Source organism: Podarcis muralis, chromosome 6 (assembly GCF_964188315.1).
Source record: "Podarcis muralis chromosome 6, rPodMur119.hap1.1, whole genome shotgun sequence".
NCBI classification, from domain to species: domain Eukaryota; kingdom Metazoa; phylum Chordata; class Lepidosauria; order Squamata; family Lacertidae; genus Podarcis; species Podarcis muralis.
In genome coordinates this window covers 25727501-25750957 of record NC_135660.1, presented here as the reverse complement: position 1 = coordinate 25750957, position 23457 = coordinate 25727501, and the positions used below count along the sequence as shown (strand labels likewise).

General features: G+C 43.0%; 1 long non-coding RNA gene across 3 annotated transcripts in view; it reads right to left on the bottom strand.

The window, feature by feature from the left end:
- The window catches only part of LOC114597853 (uncharacterized), a 239187-nt gene that overhangs the window by 172127 nt on the left and 43603 nt on the right, over positions 1–23457 (bottom strand). The window lies entirely within an intron of this gene.

The window sequence follows — 23457 nt, the reverse complement described above, 5'->3', positions numbered from 1 at the left end:
CCCTACTTTCCCAGTGGCCTAGTCCTGTTCCTGGTAAATAAAATAATGCCAAGACCAGAGGCGTGTTGGGTTTTTTACTGCTATAGTAAGTAGGATTCTAGCAGCAAAGACGGAACTAGAATGCAACATCTGTATAGATCACAAGAAGATAGAGAAACAGCACTATTGCAATAAGTGACATATCACCAAAATGAGATATGTTTCTGTATCTCCAAAAAAAAACCCAACCCCCACATTATTATTATTATTATTATTATTATTATTATTATTATTACCCCACCCATCTGGCTGGGTTTTCCCAGCCACTCTGAGCGGTTTCCAACAAAATTTTTAAAATACAATAAAACATCAGACATTAAAAACTTCTAAAACATAAGACATCCATCATTTTGCACATTGTGTTGGTTCTATAGGAAGAAAGTTGGTTTCTGTTTTCTACACATACACTCGTGACTGGTGGAATAAAACTCGACACTCGTGTTGATAATGAAAGGTCCAATCAACTCCTGGCCACTGACTGGCAGGGCTATGCAAAGTGGCAAAGCCATTGTTGCACCCACAGCCCTACTGCCTGTGCTGCCCAGGGCAGAGGTGGGGCGGGAAGATTGGTGCAGCTGCTTTGAGCTGGCCTGGATTAGACCGGATGCCATCATGTCACACAGTAAAACCATCTCAGGATCCAGTGGGTCCTGGGCCATTTAAGACACTCCCCACTTTTGTTGGGGCATGTGCAGAGTGCCCCTGCAACACACCAGGAGAGTGTGCCAATGGAACAGAAAACCACCAGACAGTTCAAGGTAGGGTCATTTCCTTTACTGACAGTATAATGCAGTATAATCCACAGCTTATAGGTTACATACAGTAATATGCACTCCTTCCGGCAGCATACAGTCTCCTTTCAGCATCCCAAGACACACTAGGCTCTGGCCAAGGACAGGGGCCAAGAGCAAACTTGCTTCAAGCCCAAGTGTATTTTATACTTTAGATTGTGCTGAGTCACTCTCACATGCTTGCTGACTCACTCTCATGTGATTAACCAGTTGCAAGTGCAAGACAAACCCACCCAGGCATGGGGAATGCACCTGTTAGTATATATGGCATTAAAGTGTAACTACATTTTTTAATATTAAAAAATCTGTGATACAAATCATCAATGTTGTGAACTGATTTGCTAATGCTAGGCAGCTTGGGGAATCTTGGGGGTGGGGAAAGATGTGTTATATAAATGAACTGAGCAAATATCTACATACAATGCAAATGCCTTTGCGTAGAGTAACATACCCTGAAAAATAAACTGAGAATGCATATCCCACGGAAACCAATGGGAATTTGGTCAAATTACATGGAAATAGCAAGAATGGAACCTTTGCCTTAAAAGCTGATGGGGGTTTTCCCACTCAAAAGATCTGGTTTTAAGTAAGTTGATTGTTGTATCAAAGATACATCTGAATTTTAATTGCAAGTAGTATTTCTAGGTTTCATAGTTTGCATCTGTTTTCCTTGGGAACGTGTTACCAAGATGTGTACACAAGCAGAGCTCATCATATGTTACAATTAAGGGGAAGCATTTCTAAATACATCTGTTATGGTTTTTGAGCTCTTAACAAGCAGGGAGGTCTTCCCTCTGCACAGCTGATTGAATAATGGTTAGCATATATTTTTAGAAAGTATGTCTGGAAATACATATTTTTTCCCCTGATCAAAATGAAGGTGTCTCTCCTCTTCTTAGCACTGCCAAGTGTGTGATTTACACACAGTTTAATTATTCAGATGTTTATTATGTTCTACATAATGAAATTTGGACCCTCATATTTCCTTCCTACATGCTCAATGCAGGCTGCAATTATAGCCACAGATATCTGTTTATTTGATGAATTTTGCTTCTTCGGCATAGTTTGATAAATATGGAAATAAGTCAAAACCTACTTTATATACAGTAATTAAAGTGAAAAATCTAGTCATGATGCAAATCCTTAATTGGACTCCAGGAGAGATATGCAGAATTTCTCTTTAATAATATGGGATGACTGGGGACAGAAAAACAAAGCACACTAAAATATGGTTTAGAAGAACAATTAATCACAAAACAGAAAACAACCAATTTAGCATGGCTCATTCAGTGACTCTCAAGGCTCAGGTAATGTTCTTTTAATCATCTGCCTCTAATATTAAGGTGGTGTCATGTTCTACAGAAATAAAGCACAATAGATATTCTTGTATCCTGTTAGAAGCATGTTCCGAGTTTTAATTTGTAAACACCCGCCTTTTCAGACAATCAAATTGCTCGGACTACTTAATGACATGTAAGCGAACGATCAAAGTAATGTGTAAAATGGCTTAAACTGTGTTATTTAATGCATTAATTCATTAGCAGAAAACTCTCTACTTGTCTCAGGGTATTCTGAATGGCTTCCTGTGCATATTTCATTTAATTTTAATAAAATGCAAACAGCACCATTAGGGTGGTATGTATGGGTTGTTTTTAGCCCAGGAAGTAGCATACATTTGTTAGGCAATATTAAATTAATGTATATCAGGCTAATACAGTCATAACAAAAACAGAAACCTACAAGGGAAAAATAATAATAAGGCAAATGAAGAAAAGGTTCTTTTTCAAGCACTGAATATATAGTTAATCAGCCAAAATTAACCATCATTGTCACTTAATTTGATTGTGAAAATATTGTTCTCCATATAGCTTTGTGTAATCTCCCATTAGGGGATGATGAGCATGGTTTAATGAGAAGATGCTGGATTTATTGCTCTACTTTATTTAAACTACAAACTCATACGATCTTGGGGAGGTTGTTTTTATTTGTCTAGGGGGTTTCCGTTATTCTCTGAGTTTTTCTTCCCTTCTTTTGCTTATTTTATCTTAAGTATTTCCACAACAATGGCAGTTGCCACTGTGTGTCTTTTTTTATTAAAAAAATACTAATAAAAGGAATGTGGATTAATATTTGTCTCTCTCTCTCACACACACACACACACACACATCCGCCTTAATTATACACCCAAATGCCTGCTTTGAGATCTAAAGCATTTTATAGAAAGTATTAACTGTCTGGAGAACTGGGATTCTTGATTATGCTGCAGAAAGCCCTGTGGTCTGTCACATCATCAGAAGGACTAGTCTTCTGTTGCCCAGATGTGCCCATTGGTTGAATCCATGACTGCAAGCTACCATGCTGAGAGGAACTGAAATGAGAGAGGCTTGATGTTCACTGTTCCAATCACTGTTAAAACTCTTTCTGAGTGAGGGTCCCTACCCTTCTTTGACAGATAACCTAGTTTCAATGTTGTCTTCTCTTGACCACCCTGAGATGACCTGCTACTTTTTTTGCTGTGCACCTGCCATAAAACTTAAAAGCTTCAGAAATGCCTCTGGCTTTGAAGTGTCCTAATAACAACAATCTAACCTTTGATGAGTCCCACCCCCTTCCTTGTGCCACATGCTTGAACGTCTCAGTTAACCTAAGTGCCATCTGAAAACTCTCCATTATTACAACACAAATCAGTTTATAAAAATGCAGTCATTGTTTCAATCATCCTGCAAATTAAGTTGGTGTACATAATGACAAGTAATTGACACACCTATAGGATGATTTGGATATCTGTCTCTGATTTCCTATGAATTAAAAAAAAAATGCTGATTAGTTTGGTTACCGTACACAATGCATTTTAGAAGTTAATCACTGCCTAGCTGTATTCCTTCAAATGCAGTCTAGTTGTATTATTCCTTTGACTTTGTGAAACAGCTGTTGGCTAAGCAACATCTCTAGCAAGTTAACAGTGATGACAAGTGCCTCTTCATACCACTCCTTGAGACAGTTGTGTGAAGGCTCACTTCCCTCATGGACCGTGTATACTAAAATCTATGGACTCTGACTTTACCATACTGATGCAAACAGACCAAAGAAACGAAAAAAAAAGGGGGGGGAATGTCCTGACAATGGAATGTAGTATGTATCCAAGTCAACATTCAAACAACTTCTGTGTATGGCCCACTGAGTGGAATTCAATTGATACAGAAATACTATGCAGGAGATATACTGTAAATAGTGATGTAGGGTGAACTTTTTTTTCCAGAATTTCCCACAAAATTTCTCACCATTTCATTTTCTGTGTGGAATATTTTCTGTTTCATCAGTTCATTAGTACCAATGAACGGAAGCCAACGAAAAATTAATATTCTTAATAATGTGGACTAGACAAGGTAACTGTTAGGTGGCTTTGTAGCTGTCTGACTAACTGAAGCCCAAGAGTGCTAGCGAACAGTTCCTTGTCATCCTGGAAAAAATGACAAGTGGGGTGCCACAGGGTTCTGTCCTGGGTCCATTGTTCCTTGACATATTTATAAAGGACAGGGATGAAGGAATTGAGGGTATGCTCATCAAATTTGCAGATTACACCAAACTGTCAATGTGGCAGAAGGCACAACAAGGATTCAATATGACCTTCACAATTGTAGAACTGGGCCATAACTCACAATATGATTTTCAGTAGGGACATATCTAAAGGTTCTACACTTAGGCAAGAAGAACCAGCTGCACAAATATAAGGTGAAGGAATCCTGAATTGCCAGTAGTGCTCGTGAAAAGGATCTAAGGGTCTTAGTAGAACACAAGCTTAACATAAATCAACAGTGTGATACCATAGCAAAAAAAAGCTAATGCTATTCTAGGCGGCATCAACAGAAGTATAGTGTCCAGATGATGGAAGTAATAATACCATTCTATTCTTCCTTGAACAGACCACACCTGGAGTACTGTTTCCAGTTCTGGGCACCACAATTTAAAGAGGCTATTGACAAGCTGGAACGTGTGCAGAGGAGGGCAACCAAGATGATCAAGGGTCTAGAAACCAAGCCTTACAGGGAATTGTTATAGTTGGGTATATGTTTAGCCTGATAAAGAGGAGACTGAGAGGAGATATGATAGCCATCTTCAACTATCTTAAGGGTTGTCACATGGAAGATGGAACTCTGAATGGTAGGACCCAAACCAATGGCTTCAAGTTGCAATAAAGGAGATTCCGACTAAACATCAGGAAGAAATTTCTGACAGTAAGAGCTGTTCGACAGCAGAATGGTCTCTCTTGGAAGGTTGTAGATTATCCTTCCATCTGTCATGAATGCTTTAGATGAGATTCCTGCATTGCAGAAAGTTGGACTAGAATCAGGGGTAGGCAACCTAAGGCCCACGGGCCAGATGCGGCCCAATCGCCTTCTCAATCCAGCCCACGGACAATCCGGGAACCAGCGTGTTTTTACACGAGTAGAATGTATGCTTTTATTTAAAATGCATCTCTGGGTTATTTGTGGGGCATGGGAATTTGTTCAATTTCCCCCCCTCAAAATATAGTCTGGCCCCCCACATGGTCTGAGGGACGGTGGACTGGCCCACGGCTGAAAAAGGTTGCTGACCCTTGGACTAGATGGCCCTCAGAGTCCCTCTAGCTCTACAATTCTATGATTCTTTGAATATCAGCTCTAACACAGTGAAAAGACTTGATTCCTGTGACAGGACAACTCTCATAAGAAGCTGACTGACATGAATGGTACTCCTCATATTGACCACAACAGAAGCCATGATACTAATCCAAGTGGACCTCCTTTAAAAAAACTACCACAAGCTGAGTGCCAATATGTTTCCTAAGAGTCATCTCATTTGAATCTTATTTCAGGATTGGAGCCAAAAAGCAAACAGTCTGACTGACTGTTTAAGGGTAATGTCAGTTTCACAAAGATGCTCTCTGTTTAGAAACTGCCAGGGCTTGTTTGAATGAAATTTGTCCTCAATTGGCTCAGTGTTTTGGCCCGTGGCCCTTACAACATTGCCAGAAAGAAAGAACGGACTGAGTGATAATGGTGGAACCAATATACATTTTTTCCTTTGTGGCGCAAGATTCAAAACTCTTTGTTCTCTGCCCCAAATCCAGCATCTATGCCTCTTCCCTGGGTGACAAGCACAAGCCCTTGAAAGACATATGGAAAATAAGTCCCACCACCACCATCACCAGGAGGAAAAATCATTGCTTGGTTTGGAGCACCAGCAGTTTACTGAAACACACTCGCTTACAACAATGTTCTTCAAGCTTGGATTCCCAGCTGCAGCTGGTCTACAACTCTCAGCATTCCTGACTAAGTTGGCTGTAGATGATGAGATTTGTAGCCCAAGAACTCCTGGGGACTTAAGGTTGAAGTGCATTGATTTAGAAGGATAGGTTCAAAAAAGGTTCTGTAATTATAGAATAAAATTATCCTACTCCTATGACATTAAATGTGTGCAAAATCAAAGAGTGAGCAGAATCGCACCCACAATCATTACTTCTGACCTCTACATTCTGTGTATTATTATTATTATTATTATTACTACTACTACTACTACTACTATTTCTTAAATTTGTATCCCGACCTTCCTCCCAAAGCAGCCCAGGGCACCAAACAAACATTAAAACAATACAGATAAAAAATTTAAAAAGCATATTTAATACCATTAAAACCATATGACATTAAGGATATTAAAAATAAAAATAAAGCAGTCACATACCCTCATTGCTAATAATTTCAAGGTTGCCAGTAACAACCTTGAAATTTGACTCTGCAGAATACAGAATTGAGATATGGCAATCTACAGCTATGCTTGTCCCTCACATTGTCAGCCTATAGGCGCCAACTGAAGACGTAGCTTTCCTTTGGACTTTTGGAAATTAGGTATGTGAAGAGCCCATAAATCTGATATTGGCCTGCTGCTGTACTGAAATTACAAGGGTTGTCATTTTTGTGTATATTGGGGAAGTGTTTAGGGTTTATAATAATTAGGAACATGGGAAACTGCCTTATACTGTGTCAGATAAATAGTCCATCAGTCTCAGTACTGTCTACACTGACTGGCAGTGCCTCTCCAGTGTTTCAGAAAAGGCATCTCCCAGCCCTACCTTGAGAGACTGGGAACTGAGCCTGGGATCTTTCCCATACAGGGCAGATGTTGTATCACAGAGCTATAGCCCTTCGCCAGCTCGTAGCGCTTTCAGTTATTGCTTTCAGGTTGAATATTATGTAAGCAAGGTCCGTATAGTTAAAGCTATTGTTTTCCCAGTAGTGATGTATGGAAGTGAGAGCTGGACCATAAAGAAGGCTGATCGCCGAAGAATTGATGCTTTTGAATTATGGTGTTGGAGGAGACTCTTGAGAGTCCCATGGACTGCAAGAAGATCAAACCTATCCATTCTGAAGGAAATCAGCCCCGAGTGCTCACTGGAAGGACAGATCGTGAAGCTGAGGCTCCAATACTTTGGCCACCTCATGAGAAGAGAAGACTCCCTGGAAAAGACCCTGATGTTAGGAAAGATTGAGGGCACAAGGAGAAGAGGACGAGATGGTTGGACGGTGTTCTTGAAGCTACAAACATGAGTCTGACCAAACGGCGGGAGGCAGCGGAAGACAGGAGTGCCTGGCGTGCTGTGGTCCATGGGGTCAAGAAGAGTCGGACATGACTCAACGACTAAACAACAACAAAATTATGTAAGCTATCCAGGTATCCTGTGGGATGAAGGGTTTGGGGGAAATGAAGTAATAATAATGAGTGAAAGCAGCAGCCACTCCCCCTCAGATACCAATGCATTGATTATCTGTCCCAGAGGTGGCAAACCTATGGTCTTCCAGATACGGTTGGACTACAACTCCCATCATTTCTGACCACTAGAAATTCTGGCTGGTGCTTAGGGATGGAAAGATCAGTCTATTTCTGGTCAGTGTCAATATGTGATTATTCACAAGTCTGTTCCATTCCTTTTCTCTCTCTCTCTCTCTCTCTCTCTCTCTCTCTCTCTCTCTCTCTCTGTGTGTGTGTGTGTGTGTGTGTGTTTTGTTAAGAATTCAGTTACCTCAGGATTTACTTCCCTTCAGAATAAATGTAACTTATTGGCATTTTCACTGGTTTATGTTGACACCAAGAGCCACTGTCTCATCAAGTTATGTGTGTCAAACCATCTCTCTCTTACACACACATCGTAGTTCTGAGTTTCCCTCTTTCTTAGACGGTAGATTTCGTTTATATTTCACCACATATTTTAGCACTTAACTTGGTTGCAAGTAAAAATGTCCCAGAAGTCTTCTTAAAAAATTATCCTACAACAGCATATAATATATAACGCAACAGGAAAAATATAAAAAAATTCCCCTGCAGTTTTACTAGTACTGATGAAAGCCCACCCTGGTGGGTGGGTGCGGGTGTGGGTGTAAGAGAGAGGGGGGGGAGTCTTTCTTCCCAATCCCCAATATGTTTTAGAATTAATACTCACTGAATTTGTAACAACCCAAAACAATTCTGCTGAGGGTGAAGTGTTGTGTGCATATACAGTGGTACCTCGGGTTACAGACGCTTCAGGTTACAGACTCCGCTAATCCAGAAATAGTACCTTGGTTTAAGAACTTTGCTTCAGGATGAGAACAGAAATTGCACGGCAGCAGCAGGAGGCCCCGTTAGCTAAAGTGGTACCTCAGGTTAAGAACAGTTTCAGGTTAAGAACGGACCTCCAGAACGAATTAAGTTCTTAACCCGAGGTACCACTGTATACTGATTACTTTTCAAAAGGGAGAGGGAATAGTTGTTCAACCCATTTGGGGATGAAGAGAATGAAAGCTCTTTCAAACTTCTGACATGAATCATGGAATTGTAGAGTTGCAAGGGATCCCGAGGGTCATCTAGTCCAATCCCGTGCAATGTAATGCAATGCAATCTCAACTAAAGCATACATGACAGATGGTCATCCAGCCTCCGCTTAAAAGTCCTCCACCTCCAGAGGGAGACCATTCCACTGTTGAACAGCTCTTATCACCAGAAGGTTCTTCCTGCTGTTTAGTTGGAATTTCCCTTCTTGGAACTTGAAGCCATTGGTCTTACCCTCCAGAGCAAGAGAAAACAAGCTTTTTCCATCTTCCACATGACAGCCCTTTAAATATTTGAAGAAGGCTATCCTATCTCTTCTCAGTCTCAGTTTGGTGTCATCTGCAGTTTTGATGAGCATCCCATCAACCCATTCATACAACTAATTTATAATGGCATTGAACAACAATGGTTCCAGGACAGAACCCTGTGGCACCCCACTTGTCAATTTTTTCCAGAATGATGAGGAACCATTTGTGAGCACTCTTTTGGTTCAGTTAGCCAGCTACAAATACACCTGACAGTCACCTCATCTATCCCACATTATACTAGCTTATCCTCAAGAATATCATGGCGAACTTTGTCAAAAGCCTTGCTGAAAGCAAGATACATTACATCCACAGCATTCCCCTGATCCACCAAAGCTTGTAACCCTATTTTTTGAAAATCACTTTTGCTGGCATGGCCACTGTTTCTTTTCCTTTCTGAACAACAGCATTTCCTAAAATTATTTTATTTGTTTGTTGTTTTTTACAACAACAAAAACAACAAATCTCAAAATGACCTCGAAAAGGTTATAAATGCAAAACAACAACAACAAATGAATCAGTAAAACCATAACCAATACTAAAAGTAAATTAATGTTATATTTGGCATGATACGAGACTTCTTTGAGACATGCTACATGTGATGACATATTGATTAATTAATTACAATTTCCCCCAACTTACTGGGTCCCAACAAGGTTTTCCTGAACAAGAATTGATTGGGCTTTGTTTACCACTCCACAATTTATTCACATCTGTTTCAATGTAATCGTATTAGGTGGCGTAGCTATAGCAGCTAATGAATTTCCATGAGAACCCTTTTCCAAAAGAAGATGCAAACAGAGGCCAACGTTTAAGAAAACAAATTTAAGATTAGAAAAATGAGAAACAATAATCAAGAATCAAACAGTAATCTAACCTAGAGGTTACCAGAGCACATCCAACAGTAGTTAGGCTGTACCTGTCCAAATAAGGGTGCAGTTGGGCCACCAGCCCAAGTTGATGGAAGGCCACTGAGGTCACCTGAAGATCCAGGAGTACCTTTAAACTATGTAGCCACTCCAGAGGAAGTGTAACCCCATCAAGAGCAGGCAACCTCATATCCATCTGGTCTAAAGAACCACCCACTAACAGTGCCTCCGTCTTATCTGGATTGAGCTTCAGTTTGTTGGCTCTCATTCAGTCCATTACCAAGGCAAGACATTGGTCCAGTACATCCCCTGCCATGTCTGGAGATGTAAAGGAGAAGTAAAGCTGTGGGTCTTGCAGATATGAACCACACATGTCTACAAATCACTCCTATTCAACTTTTCAGACAACCACAACTATGGGGATTTGAAGGTCCACTAGAGAGAGCTGGCAATAGAGATTATTCTACTGGTATCCTCTAACACATACCTTAACTACTTCTACATTGGAGCTAAGACTTTATTAGAATTGAGGTTGATAAGAAGCATAAGAAAGTTCATCTAGCTCCACATAGTCTTCTCTGACTGGCTGTAACTCTCCGAGGTTTCCAGCAAATATATTTCCCATTACCTACTACCTGATCCTTTTAACTGGAGGTGCTGGGGGTTGAAGCTGGGACTTCCTGCATGCTAAGCATGTACTCTACCTCCATGCTGTGGTCCTGTCCCAAATGCACAGATGAGTAGATAATACATTCAAGCACGCCAACCTGTCCAAATTCTGAGCTTGAGAAAGCAATGTGCATGACTTGCTTACAGATGAAATCAGAGATTTCCCAAATCACTTCACATTCTCACGATACCACTAAGAACATGAAAATCGAGGGACAACGCGAAACGCATACGCTTTAGGAGGCTTTGAAGGCTAAAGTTCATTTTGTAGAGGTTATAGGGCTCTTCTTTGAACTGTTTGGCTCACACGCAAAAATATGAACTTGCCCAGTGAACCATCTCTGTGCTCTTTTCAGGGTGGCGGGGTAGGGAAAAACATGCCATATGTTTGAAGGCATTTCTCTCTCTTCTTCTGCCAGAGAACGGGCAGATAGCCAGAACCTGCTGCAAAGAGGCAACATTTGGCATTTGGAATAAATTCATCAGACGCTTCACTGAGGCAGACTCCAGCTAGCACTCCTCTTTTTCTTATACTCCGTGATATTTCACACTACCAGTCTAATGGTGGCGACAAGAACAAACACTGTGCAAGGAAGTTCTATTCTTGATGCTGGAAAACGTTTTCTAGATCTAAGCAAAAATGTGGTCCATTTCCACCCCCTAACAAGGGCTGTTATCATTTCTAGCATTTCCTATGTTTGCAATTCAAATGTTTAAAATGGCTAGAATGTTCTTCAGCTGCCTGTCCCACATTAACAATGTTTCCAGGGGAATTTGAATGTCCAAAGATGTGACATTATAGCCATGAAAGTCATGACACGGAGATTTCTCACATCAACATGTTATCTTTGGGTTTTCCTCTGTCTAAATGCTCAGAGCTAAATTGGCATATCGTGAAAACACTGGCATTAAGGAATATAGGAAGATGTCTTATACTGAGTGAGACCATTAGTTCATCCAGTGCAATATTGTCTACATCAGTATTCTTCACACTTTCAGATCCAGGACTCACTTTTCACCCAAAAATGCATGTGGGGACCTATTTCTTAATCTTTTACCATATATTTGCATGGTGGTTGTGCTCCTTCTACCATCCACCTTGGATCAGACCATGACCCACTTAATGGGCCCCAACCCCCCTGTTGAAGATTAGTGGGCTACATTGACTTGCAGTGGCTCTCTAGGGATCCAGGCAAGGATGTCTCCCAGCCTTGTCTGAAGATGTAAGGGATCGAACCTGGACCATTCTGCATGCAAAGCAGATGCTCTATTCCACTGAGTTTGGCTCTTCCCTAAACTGGCTCTGTTAATTTGGACCTCGTTTAAATCGTCCTTCAAGAAGTAAAACTAAAACAGACACCATGTTTGTTGCTTGCAGCCAAACAGTGGAAACAATGTCCTTCAATGAATATACAAATGCGCAATGCTGGACTCAGGTACAAGAGTGTGGAGGAAAAGGGAGAGGTGCGAGTCCCATCACTTTCCAGAACTGAACTAGAAAACTCTCTCAGGCCTTACCACCTGTCCTGACTCTTAATTTCCAGATTTAAAATAATTTAAACCCCTTTGGATCTGGAAGGAACCTGATAGAAATGGGACTGTGACTGGTGGACAAGAGTGTGTGTACATCCTCCACTCCCAGTATCTTTCTGTGTGCTTCTTGGAAAAAATGCACTGTATACAAATACAGTTTGCTCTTATACGACACCTCATACCAACGGATAAATAAATATTAGATATGTGCAGGCGTTAGGGTCTTATCTTCATTGACTAGGTTTGTCATCCATACTGTTTGTTTCAATAAATGCAGGTTTTGTGGATATGCTTTATGTTTAAAAAAAGATCTGTAACCTCTTGCTTTAAAGTTGGGATCCCTGTTGGGAAATTTAAAAAGATAGCTACAAATTACATAAAATGCTTACCAGCAAACCACTGAGAAAACGAGGAGTGAACACCTTGATCTAATCAAAATAAGCATTGTACAAAAGTCATCCAGCCTTAATTTTTCAAAAGCTATTAGGCTTCAAATTAAATGGAAAATGAAAATAAAAATGAGCTTGCATGGCAAGTGGAAGCTAAATTTGGTCCATTTTTGTTGGGGGGGGTTATTCTGCTTTGCACACCCTTGCATTTACCATTTGACAATTCTACTGATAAAACACTTGCTGCAATCAGGTGAAGTAGGTTATTAATGGTTCTAAAAAGATATACAGGATTGCCTCATCCTGAGGCAATTAAGGCTGCAAAGTAAGTGTATTTAATATCTCCAAGGGCCTGACTATAATGAAACAGGTGATCTTTCTAAAATTGCTGTTGTTTATCTCATTTAGAATCCTTTTACTTCTTCTTTTAAAAAAATTAATAAGGACTCCATGACTTCTGACTCCTTTGGATAAAACGGTGTACCCAAAACTTTTAGAAGCAGAATCCCCTTCAGGAAAATTAAACCTTTCAGACATCTAACATTTTGCCAAGATGTGTACATTTCCAATGCCCCTACATGCTGTCAGTTCACATTCTGAGGGCGAATGCAGTGAGATATTCCTTTCCTTTTCGCATATACTGTGACTGACAGTGAAATGGCCTCTCAAGAGAATTCTTTGGCTTGGAATAGAAGAGTGTGAGGTATTGTTTATACGTCCTATCCAGTGATAAAAATTGATTACCTATTTGGTCATAACATTTGGTCAGTTCTTAAAGCTCAGTGATGAACCAGGATGAAATATTTCTGAAAGAACTCCATCATGATCTCCTGGGACTCCATACATAACTTTTCCAGTTTCACCAGTACTCCACTGATTCTCCTGCTACCAAGTTTGAGGTTTCACTAGTTCCTTTGTTTCCTTCATAGACGGGAGAGTGTGAGGGGTGTGGAGGCAACAGTACTTTCTAACAAGGGCATAAAATCATTTGGCAGGATGGGAAGTATTGCAGAGCACCTCCAAATGACATTTTTATTTAGCATTCTTTTTCATTTGTTTGCTGAGAGATTAGACTATGGTGGCTATTTAATGAGCATTCATTCTGATTTGCTTGCTGGGAGGTTAGATGACACTGCATCAAAGCAACTGTTATCCCATACTTTCAAGTGCATTTCCCTGACACTTTCCTTATCACAAAAAGTCTTATCTCTTTTTAACGGAGGGGGAGGTTGTTGCACAAAACCTCCCAACCAACTAGAATCGTACAACCTGAAGACACCAATACATTATTAAATCCCACCTAAAATGAGTGACCATCTGGTAGCATCCTAAGCTATAAACTGCTCTCTCTCTTTTGTTCTGTCAAGTCTCTACATATCCTTTGCTGCGTTCCCTACTCTCACAGCAATGCTCTACATCGGGTGCTTCCATGACTCCCTGAATTTGCCATGACAGTTTCCCAAGCTTACAGAGAGAGATGAAGGATGCCACAATTATGTACTTGCCCTGGCAGGTAAAATTGAAATATAAAACTTATCAGTCACTTTATTTCAATAGATTTCTCTTGGATATTTTGGAATGTGTTTAGTCTGGTGCTATATTGGAGGTGATGCCCTCCAGATATTGCTGAGGAACATCTCCCATTATCCCTGATCATCGGCCATGCCAGTTGAGGCTGATGGAAATTGTAGTCCAATAACGTCTGGAGGGCACCACATTGGCTACTTCTGTGAGGACTCTTTCCAAAGCTTGTTCATATATTTTTGTTTGTTTCCTACCATGTGGTTAGTATCGCTAGTGATTGGGGATGTATAGTTCATTGTCGGAACTGGTGGCCTGCTGCTAATGAAAGCTGGTCCTGCTAGTCTGAAGCCTGCATTACATTTATTTTGAATATAATAATCATCTGCATACTCTGTGTATTGTCTTGGGAGATAATAATGAGAAACTTAAACAAGAAGAAAGAATAAATATGAGAGCCTTTACAGAAAAACATGATTGCATTACCAGATTTTAACAACTCTGCTGCTCACACAGTATGGATAAACAAACATGAAAAGAAAAAAAAAGTCCAGAGAAGTCACAATTTTGTGACTTCTTTTATTTAAATGCCTTCTGCCTGGCCGACTAAAAATAAAGGTGGCTAGAAAGGTAGCTAGCCAACTCCAAACTATTAACCAGGACTGACTATGGGCATATCTTGGGGTTTTGGCGATGCCATAAATACCAATATCAGGGTCAAAATAGCAAGCATTCAGGGAAGCAGAAAGGAATCATATCCTACTGAACAGCAAAATTGCTGGAGGAGGAAGGCCTCGAAGTCTAGACAACTACAAATAGCCTCTAAACCTTTCCATTTAAAGGTGTCATGGGGCAAATGAGGTGCCTCGCAGTACTGTACTCATGTCTGGAGCCCTTTGTAGCTATTGGGAAGAGCTTATTCAGCCTTCTGACAATTTGCCTCTCTAGGCAAAATGTCAAAGGGGGTATATTAATCTTCCAGGCTCATGGAAGATCCTTCCTTCAAATTACCATGCATTCTCCCATTTGGTTGCTCATTTCTTCTTCCACTGACAGATCCAGGGCAGGGGCCCAGGCACCTGTTCTCAGTTTCTCCCCAGAGAATCCTAGGGAGAAATAATCTTAGCCTGGCCTTTACAAATCCCATGCCTCCTCCTTCCACAGTATCCTTGGCTCCTTCGAACACCATATGTTCCCGATGTATTTATCTACTAGAGACTCGGGCTTGGGACAATCGAGATCAATACTTGCTTGTGGGAACCATAAAAGCCACCCTTGCTCACACATTATTCATCAAGAAATCCTAAGGTGTAGAGGTGGACAGGTCTTTATTTTTGATGGTCAAGACTCAGTATTTGTTTTCTAAAACTGCCATTCAAATCACAGTGATTTGGAGGAGGGGAGTTGAAGTAAAGAGTTATTCTTCATATGGGTCATCCTTTGCCTTTGAACTTTGGCTGTGAGAGCAGGCAATAAGCAGCAGAGGTGGACTTTTGTGGTGGCATGCCTTTTTTTCCCTCTTGTGAAATGAGAAGCCACTTTGAATGAAATTTGAGATCATTGTTGCTTTACAATAAAAAAGCAAATGAAATCCTTATGGCACTTTGGAGTGCTGACATGGGCAGTGTAAATAAAATGAAAGTAACATGAAATCAGAGCTTATTCAACATTAATTTTATGGATTTGCATATTGTGGAACTGAACTTGACTGTTTGAAAAGTATGTGTGGTCCCTTGTGTGGGTGTTAGGTCTTTGAACATTCAGCATGCTCAAATGTGCTGGAAGTCAGTCTAGAATGTCTTCAAGGTAGTAATTCAAGACAGAAGGTATGAAAGTGAGGCCATGCCTCTACAGTTCTGGGGGGCGGCAGGGGGAATCACAGCCAACCTTTATCCCATCCATTGTCGCAAGAAACTCTGCGAGAGAATGGTATTTTCCCAAGCTTGCATCATCCTTGCACACATTGGTTTCCCACAGCTCAGCAATCCATTTCATTATTCTTTCTTCTAATAATCATCAGTCAAATGCCACAAATCTTTGCCCCCCACATCTCATTCCTGGCATCTGGTAGTCAGAGACGCAAGTCATAGCCAGTCTTCCCCTTGGATGCTATAGTGCTCAACCAAATATGTTGGGGAGGAAGTCTTTGAGGAAAAACAAAACCTTTTCTCCTGGGACACTTCTGTGCAGGCGATGCGTAGCCTGTCATGCACATTCTGCCAAGAGGCGGGGGGGGGGGGGACATTACACCATGAATGGATGAGGACTCAAAATAAGTTCCAACTTGCGAGCCTGAGAATAAAGGAAGATATACATATAAAATAATAATATCCAATCTATAAGGGGAACACCATTGGATCAGACCAAAACCTGTTTTCTTCGGACACTTCTGTGCAGGCAGAGTATAGCCATTTTCAAGTGGCTCCATTTGTGGGAACATTGGGAACCACTGATCAGTACCATACAGTAATAAGGGGCCTTTTTTTCCTTTTACCCAAGAGCTTTATTCAGCCTTTCCCAACTTTTCAAGGAATGCACACACTGGGCATACACAGTTTAAGAGGAGGGTTATTGCCCTCTCTCCACTTATTAAATGTCGATCTGATGACTAGGAGGAGGTGATTTGAATCCCCACCAGAATGCTGAACTCTGTCCACTCAGCACTCAATCTACCTTTCTTTCCCACTGCCTCCAGCATCAGGGGCCGGGGCAGACATTGTGTTGGGGAGTTGCCACCCTTGCCATACAGTGTCCAATAAAAATATTGAATTCCACCTCTCTATAGCAGCAAAAGCGGGTCGTTTGTTCTCACAAGCACCGCCTCCATGAGGCAGATCAATGGATAAGAGTTCCCCTTTGCATATGGGAAACTAGAGCTGCGAGGGTGTGATTCTGGCTCTCACACTGGAGCAGGAATTCCAGCCAGGGCTCAACAAAAGTTGCTGTGGATAGGCGGAAATTCAGCACGTGACGAATTGCCCATCACTGAATCTCCCGCTGGGAAATAACCACACCTCTTGAATACCTGTCCGTCACGCAGTTATTAAAGGCACATGTGGAGTTCTGCTAGAGCAGCAGGTGCCAATCCTACGACCTTCCCCTCCAAGTGACATTTGATCAGTTTCCATTCATACATAAGCGGCTGAATCCACGTCTAACTAACCGATATTAAAAGCATTCACAGGAGCCACTATGTCGCAGTGGCTAGAGACCTGCCGTGTAATCATAGACATTTCTACTCAAGTGAGCCCATGGGGTTCACTCTCAGACAAGGCGGTATGGGAGCGCTGTTCACACCTCCTCTCTGCCACGAATTTACCTAGCGGCCTTACGCACGACTCCCCATCTCAGCACACAGTCGGCATTATGGCGTGCATCGAACAACCTTACAGGGTTATTGCAAGGACTGAAGCTTAAACGCCCACCCCACCCCCGCCCCATGACAGCATTTCCTATGCCTTTACAAGTTCTGCTAAGAAGAAATTTTGGAAGTGACTATTTCCCCGGCAGGATGATGAGTATGGCAAAAAGTTTCGCTTGCCAAAATTCTGCACGGGCAAAACAAACATTTACACCTTGAAGAGCTACCCAGCCCCCCCCTTGAAAACACCCAGAATTGTTTCTCAGCAGTGGTGCACCCAGGGTTTTTTGGACTATGGATTTATTGGGGTGGTGGGCTCTTTAGATGTGTCTAACTTCAAAGTGTGGTTAAGCCAGCTTTTGCTTTTGCTTTCTTGCCTAATCTTCGGAGTAGGACCCCGGGCTGCTGCCCTCTGATTCTGACCGCACCACTACTCTGGAGGCGCCGCAAAGGAGCTACGCGTAAAAGCTGGACGGGTCCACTCCACTCCACTTCCTCCCCGCCCCCCAGGTGGCCTGGCAAGAATGAGGGCCAAGGAAAGCGCCCTTCTCCCTCGCTCTCCTCCCGAAGGAAAGGGGGGGGGGGAGTTGACACCAACTCCTCGGCAAAGTAGGTTAATGAGTGTCTCGCCGCGCTCTCCTAGCAGCGCGCCTTCCTTCAGGTGCTGCGCGCTCGAATCGGTCTGCTTTGTTTCCCCCTTGCCCGGCAGCCCAGAGTTGCGGCATATTGATGAATTTTCTCTCCGGAACGCGCTGAAATTGACTTCTGGGGCTGCCGCCTCGACTTAGACCTGGGAGGTGGGAGAGGGGAGCTCCAGTTATCAGGAACCTATTAGCAGCGCTCGGGCATGTCAGGTACGCGCCGCGGTGCGCTTCGGAAATGGAGCAGGCGCGCAGGAATCCGGGTCGCTGCTCTAATTAGAGGCATCCGGTGGTGGCGTCTGCGAGAATCCTTCGCAAAGGATCCTCCGCCCCTAACGGGATTAATAATAATAAATAATAACGATAATAATATATTATTTATTTTGGCTTGGTTTCCCCAGCCGCTCTGGGCGGCTCCCAACGAAATATTAAAATACAGTGGTCTGTTAAACATTAAAAGTTTCCCTAAACAGGGCTGCCTTCAGGTGTCTTCTGAAAGTCTGGTAGTTGTTCTTCTCTTTGACATCTAGTGGGAGGGCGTTCCACAGGGCGGGTGCCACTACCGAGAAGGCCCTCTGCCTGGTACCCTGTAACTTGGCTTCTCCCAGGGAGGGAACCGCCAGAAGGCCCTCGGTGCTGGACCTCAGTGTCCGGGCAGAACGATGGGGGTGGAGACGGTAAATGTTGTGCCCAGGGTTTCCAGGGAGGCTTACTCGTAAGGAAAGTGGGCTCTGGGGGCCCCTCGAAAAATCAAAGAGCCCCGGATTCCGAAAACGTTGCTGACGAGTCAGCAGTTTATGAGCATCTCAGGACTATGGAAAAGTGCAGACAGATGAGCCGGTCTGGATGAAACCATCCTCTTTCCGCTGAAACTGACTAACCTTAAGACAGACTGGAGACAAAGTAGGAGAAAGCTTTTCGTAGGCAACAACCGCTTTTCGCTCCCTTGCGCGCGCATAATCTACGCCAGCCCCCAATCCTCTCCTCTGCGCAGCCATTATACTTTGACATAGGATCAAGGAGCCATCTCCGAGTTCGTAGGGAGATCCATAGGCCATTGAGAAAAGCAACACGCATACAAATACTGCAGTGAGGATCACGTCACTTGGATTTTTTTTTTTTAATCCAAATAATTTTAATTTGTTTTTTGGATTTCTGCTGGTCAGGCAGCTGTTCATCAGGAGAAGGTTTCCCCGGCACGGGGATGCGGAATAGAGAACGCTGCATCTGTTGAGTTTCTGTTTTGACATGAAAACACAAGGGGCAACAGCACGAGGAACTACCCCTCCACCTTTAGATACTAATGCTACCATACCGAACATATTTCCCTGGGAACAGAAGCAGCAGCCTTACACCGCGTCCCTGACCACGAGTCATTCTAGCTCAGTTCTACACTGACAGCAGCTCTCCAGGGTTGCAGCCAAACGTGTTTCCTGACTTGGAGACGTCGGGATTTGAACCTGGAGCCTTCTGTATGCAAAGCAGGTGCTCTGTCACTGAACGTCGGCCTCATTTAGTATTGACGCTTGTTAAAATCAACCCGATTTAGATTGGCCTTGCTCAGCCTGGCGCCTTCCAGGTGTTTTAGACTTTCCAAGGCTGCGCTGACTGGGGCTGGTGGGAGTTGTAGTTCGAAACAATCTGGCGGGCACCAAATTGAGGAAGGCTGCTTTAGGACTGGACTGCCAGGCTGCAGTCCTGGGCACACATTCTTCAGGGTCAGCTCACCGGGTGAGACTTACTTCTGAGTGCATCGGGTTGGGCTGTAACTGATTTCAAGTGACAAGAGGTACCTAGTTAGGATTCCCCGCTTTCACTGCATGAATCTGTTCAAAACGGCTGGTTGGCAAGGGGAAATGGTGCCCTAAAGCCACTTTGGGACTGCATGTGCACGAGAAAATATGCCACTCTCATTGATGTCACTGAATGTGGTCAAGAAAACCATTTAAACCAGAACTCAATCTGTTGATTTCCCAGACACCTTCCTTGAACTTACGATTGATTGTACATTCTGCAGCCAAGATTCCAGCACTACTCCTCGAGACCACGCAAAGGGTCTCCAAAGAAAGGGCATGAAAGCGCAACACGGTTTTAAGAGATGCGGGTCGTCTCCAGTGTTTTTGAGATCCCTGTCAGATTCTAAGGGCATTTTTTGGGATAAGAAGCACCGTCTAGCATGAAATACAGGGGACTTAACTTCCAAAAAAAGATAAAGCATCGAAGAAACTTATTGCGCATTAAGCATCAACACGTTTATAAGGTTTCGTTGATGTCACAGACGAATCGCAATTATAATAAGATGCCACAACGAGCCTCTTTGTTGATTTAGCCTCAGCTAGTTTACAGTGCAAGTGAATTTTCAAAGGTCTATGAGCTAACGCATATTTTGCCCTCGCTGGGACAGCAGCGAACAGAGATTTGAAGCGCAGCCTCGGGTCAAACCATCATTCTCTGTTTCTCCGACACTACAGCAAGCGGGCGCGGGAGCTTCCTTGGGAGTAAAGTTCCATCCAGCACAATGTCGCTTCCGAGGAAACAGACACAGAGGCGGATTGAACAATACCTTGGCTTTTAAATCAGAATGATGAGAAAGTCCTGGCTTCATTTCCCCACCTTTAACTATAGCCGTCCAAACCCCAAATCCTTGGATTCAATCCTAGACAAGGAATGTTATGTTCCCCATTTCCATCTGGGGCAGCGCGTCTGTTATAAGAGTTACCAAGAGCGCGGGGAGGGCAGGGTTGGGCTCGCGTTCTGCCCGAATTGGTAACTCTTCTAACATTTCCGAAGGGGCGACACAAGAGGAAGGCGACTCTCTTCCCCACGAAGCTGATGTCTTGAAATGAATGTCTTCACAAAAGTGTTCAGCGGCCTCAGTATCAGAGATGGCAGCCAAACACCTGTTCCCCAAGCAAGTTTTATTGGATGAACACGTGGATTTACTGCCTACTGGCTCGCCTAGCCTGAAAACCCAGGGCTGGGGTATCTGAGCTGGACTACGCTGCCCATCATTTCTCATCATTGGCCAATGTAGCATAATGGTTAGAGTGTTAGGCTAGGTCTTAGGAGACCAGAGTTCCAATCCCCACTCAGCCATGAAGTTCACTGGGTGACCTTGGGCCAGTCACCATCTCTTAGCTTAACCTACATCACAGGTTTGTTGTAAGGATGAAACGGGGAGGTTGAGAAACACGTTACACCACCTTGAGATCCTTAGAAGATCAAAATGGTATGTAAATGTAATAAATAAAATAAAATGAATAAATTACCCATGCTGGCTGGTGCTGATGGGGGAGTTAGTATTGCTGTCTTCGTCTTCACTCTTTCCTGAAAGTAGTAACCTAATCCTGTTTCTATTTCTTCAGACGTTAGTCTCACTGTGTGTAATGGAGCTTGCTCAGAGGCAAGTGTGCATAGGATGGCAACATCTGCCTAAAAATATGTTATTGAACTTAATCCACATTCTTCCCCTATTACCCTAAATCCAATCTATTCCTCTTGAGTTTACAACAGGAAAGACATCCTATTTAGCCCTTCCCATCCCTATCTCTGGTGCTCAGATTCTGAGGCTAAAATCCTACAGTGGATCCTAGACATCTCTACCTAGGCAAAAGCCCCACCGAAGTCAGTGGGACTTATTCACAGGTATGTGAGCCTTAACTTGGATCTTATTTGCAGATAAGGGGGCAACCCTGACCGCGTCTACGCAGAAGTAAGTCTGTTGAACTCAGTGGGACTTGCTCCTGAATACACATTCATGTGGTTTGCTGTTAATAGTATAATAGAAATGTGGTGCTAAATGTTTAGGTAGAGTAAATATTGGGATTTAATTAGAACTTGTATGTTAAGCCTGGCCTGGGCTAAAAGACAGTTTCGATGTGTATTAGAAAGGGGTTTTGAGGTGTTTAATTAGGGTTTGTGTGAGAAAGCTGTATGTCAGGCTTTAAGAATGTAATCAAGATCTATGTGTATTGGAATGTATCTGTACCTACTTCTGAGCATCAACAATTAGCATGTGAAGAGATAAACGTCCTAAGTGTATATCGGTCTTTAATCCTGCTCAATCAACAAGTGTTGGTGAACTCAGGGGAACTCCTTCGTCAGGTGACACCTGGGGGGGATAAACTATTCGCACTTCAAAGCATCGAAAGAACTGACCATTGGGATGCAACTGAATAAAGCAGGCTTAGTGTTTAGGAACAGCAGAAGAAGGAGAGATGCCTTGGACTGGACTGCTGCACTGCGGTGGGGAACAAACCCCTCTTGAGATGACCATGCAGAGTGAAGGTGTAAATAATAATAATAATAATAATAATTATTATTATTATTATTATTATTATTATTATTATTATTATTATTTATTTGTACCCCGCCCATCTGGCTGGGTTTCCCCAGCCACTCTGGGCGGCTTCCAACAAATATGAAAGATACACTAAAATGTCACATATTAAAAACTTCCCTGAACAGGGCTGCCTTCAGATGTCTTCTGAATGTCAGGTAGATGTTTATCGCTTTGACATCTGATGGGAGGGCGTTCCACAGGGCGGGCGCCACTACCGAGAAGGCCCTCTGCCTTGTTCCCTGTAACTTGGCCTCTCGCAGTGAGGGAACCGCCAGAAGGCCCTCGGAGCTGGACCTCAGTGTCCGGGCAGAACGATGGGGGAGGAGACGCTCCTTCAGATATACTGGACCGATGCGAATAAATCATATTTCCTAACGCTAGGGCAGCATCCTCCATTCGCCAAAGGAGCACAAACCCCTTGGGCTCTTGCCACCGCTCGCAGAGAGAGGGGCAGGCACCTGACTTTTGTAACAACAATACATTGCTTACAGGTGAGTGCCAATTCATTTGACTGGAGCTTCCTTCCACGTAAGATGGAGTAGACCAATTACATTTTTTATTCCTGACCATTTCCGTTTCAGCCTTTGCCTACAAATTACCAGCCCCAACTCTTTGGAGTGAGGAAGGCCTGGACGGTTACTGAAATAAATGAATAAGTTCACCTACCACCACCACCACCCGAAAGACAGCGAGGCGTACTTTAAATTGAACTTCGCCATGCTCCATTCCTTGGAAATGCTACTTAACTCTTATTCCCTTGGAATTTACTCCCGACTAAACATTCTTAGGCTGGGGGCGTCAGTCCCGTCGGCCTCAGAGGTTTTAAGGCTACAGTCCTCAACGCATGTCCCAGGAAGTAAGTCCCACTGGACACAGTGGGAGCAGCCGCAGCTGTTCAGGGAGGACTGGGAAAGCCCTTCACCTCGACAGTGACTACCCGTTCGTGCAGACAACGCAGAGCTATAGGGACCAACGGTCTGAGTGTTGGGTCCCATCTTCCTCTCCCTCTATCCCTACACAGGATTTAGCAGCACCCTGATTTAGGAACTAAGCGCAGGGTGGCTTATTTTGCCGTCGTTCGTTCCTGGGCCCCGCTCGATCCTAAGCACTCTTTTACGGATGTCTGTTCCACTGAGATGGCTTCAAGCTTTCTTT